The following is a 2,708-nucleotide window of genomic DNA, read 5'->3' on the forward strand; positions in this document are numbered from 1 at the left end:
TTAGTGATAACAGAATGGTTGTTATTTTTGTTTTGTTTTAACAACTCAGAATGCTGATTATTAGAGTAATACATTTTGACATTTGCAGCACATAACCAGCTAACCATATGTTAGGCTTTTCTGATGTGGTAAATTGCTCGTTAGCACACCTGGTACAGCATTGTACTTGCGATACGAAGTGTTCAGGTACAAGTCCTGTGAAACACAAGTCATGATAAAAGAGCTCAAAGACTTGTAGAAGCAAGCTAAAATGGCATGGTTGCTCATGCAAATATGTTTCTCTCTCTCTCTCTCTCTCTCATTTGCATTTTTTAACACTATCGGTTAGGTTTAAGGTCAAGCTTATTGTAGGTGATACATCATTTTTTTTAAACACGTTTGCATTAAACTTTTAGCGCCACTCGTCAACATTTAATTTCTGAGCTGCCATGGTACGTATAACAACCAATGTAATAAAATGTTGCCAGATTCACTTTCATCTGTGTCAGATCAACTGAACATGCTTTTAGCATCACTCACTTTGAAAGTGTCACAAAATTGCAAGAAGCAACGTAATTTTATTTTGCAGAAATGTTGCCGAAATATAGACTTGGTTGGATTTTAGGCTATAATGTACAGTTGTGCTCAAAAGTATTCATACCCTTGGTAAACATGATCAAAGAAGGCTGTGAAAATTAATCTGTATCATCAATCCTTTAGATATTTAATTTGAAAAATTTACTTAAATCTAACCTTTCATTGGAGAATAAGAATTTGAAATGGGAGAGAAATCTCATTATGAAATAAATGTTTTTCTCTAATACACATTGGTCACAATTAATCATACCCCTTTTATCCAATCATTTTAGCAACCTCCTTTTGCCAAGAGAACAGCTCTGAGTCTTCACCTATAATGCCTGAAGAGTTTAGAGAACATCTGACAGGAGATCAGAGACCATTCCTTTATCCAGAATCTCTCCAGACCCTTCAGATTTCCTCTTCAGGTCACCACACTCATTTTCTATAGGGTTCAGCTCAGGGAACTGAGTTGGCCAGGGCAGAAGCTTGGTTTTGTTCTCAGTGACCCATTTATGTTTGTGGGTAATTGTCCTGTTGGAAGATCCAACCATGGCCCATTATAAGATTTCTAGCATGGACAGTCAGTTTAAAATTTTTTATCCATTAGTATTTTATAGAATCCATTATGCCATCTATCTGAACAAGATATCCAGGATCTCCGGCAGAAAAATAGGCCCACAACATTAAAGATCCAGCAGTATATTTCATTGTACACATGGGGTACTTTTTTTATCCCTGTTTGCAGCAAACCCATCTTGAGTGTTTGCTGTTAAAAAGCTTTTTTTTTTTTTGTTTCATCTGACCATTGAACCAAGTCCCGTTTAAAGTTCCAATCGTGTCTAGCAAATAAATATGCAGGAGTTTGTTTTTTGATGAGAGCGTTTTCTTTTCTAGTTTTTTCTTGAAACCCTCCCAAACAACATTTTTTTTTTTTTTTTTGAGGCCTTCTGACCCCAAGACTCAACTATTTTCTGCAGTTCTCCAGCTGTGATCCTTGGAGGCTTTGGCCACTCAAACTCTCCTCCTCACCGTGCATTAGGACGATATAGACACACATCCTCTTACTGTATTAGAGAAAAATATTTATTTATAATGTTATTTTCCCCCCCTTTCCCTTTTTTTTTTTTTTACTTTAATTAAAGGTTGGATTTTTTTTTTTTTTTTTTTTTTTTTTTTTTTTAATGAAAGATCAAGTGGATAAACAATGCGGATTTATTTTCACAGCCTTATTTGATCATATTTATCATATTTGAGCACAACTGTAACTAAAGCATATTTATATTTTTAAAAATGACATGCCCTTTCCACATGCCCAACTTCCTGTTTCATCTAGAAATTGGTCAACACAGGAAAGAAAATTGCTCTTCAAGCTGTAAGAGCGTGAATCATGTATATTAATCAGGGTTGGGAAAACTTTGAGAATTTAAGAAATGGCTAGTTTTTATGCAAACACAAACAGTAAGCATACTCTTGCTCAGGCCTCTAAAAATATCATGGAGATGATATAAAAAATGTAAAGAAAAAGGAACAGTCAACTCAGTCAAGGCTGTACTTTGGTGTTAGAGCGAGAGAGAGAGAGAGAGAGGAAGAAAGAAAGAGAAATAACAGTTGAAGCAACATGACAGCATTCTCTTGGGAACAGGAGTCATGATAAATGCTGTGGTCAGGAAGAGTAAGTGAAAACAATAAAGACAGGCTAAATAAAAGAAAAACAGCTCAGCAGATCTGGAGAATGGCCTTTACCTGAGCTTTTGTGTGTGTGTGTGTGTGTGTGTGTGTGTGTGTGTGTGTGTGTGTGCGCGCACCTTTCAAAAAACCCCAAATGAATCCACTGAAGTTGACTACAGAAAAAGAAAAAACACAGATCAGATCTGGCATTTTCTTGTTGGATTAACTTGCAAGATCTGTGTTTCCGCACTTAAAAAGACAAGTCTTTGAAGACCAAGATTCATAGAGTTAATGGAGTTAATGTTTTTCATTATGATAAGAGCACAGGGGAGAAAAGATGTCCAGAAAGAAAAGATTTGAATGTTTTGAATGTTAGCTCATCCTAAAGTGTTCCTTTTCCCTCACATCACTTAGTGCTTTGTGAAAGAGTATGTAAAACACAGGCCTTGATTTGTGTTTCTTTCGGTGAGTGCTCTAAATAA

This window comes from Sinocyclocheilus anshuiensis, unplaced genomic scaffold (assembly GCF_001515605.1).
Source record: "Sinocyclocheilus anshuiensis isolate Anshui unplaced genomic scaffold, SAMN03320099.WGS_v1.1 scaffold297, whole genome shotgun sequence".
Lineage (NCBI taxonomy): Eukaryota > Metazoa > Chordata > Actinopteri > Cypriniformes > Cyprinidae > Sinocyclocheilus > Sinocyclocheilus anshuiensis.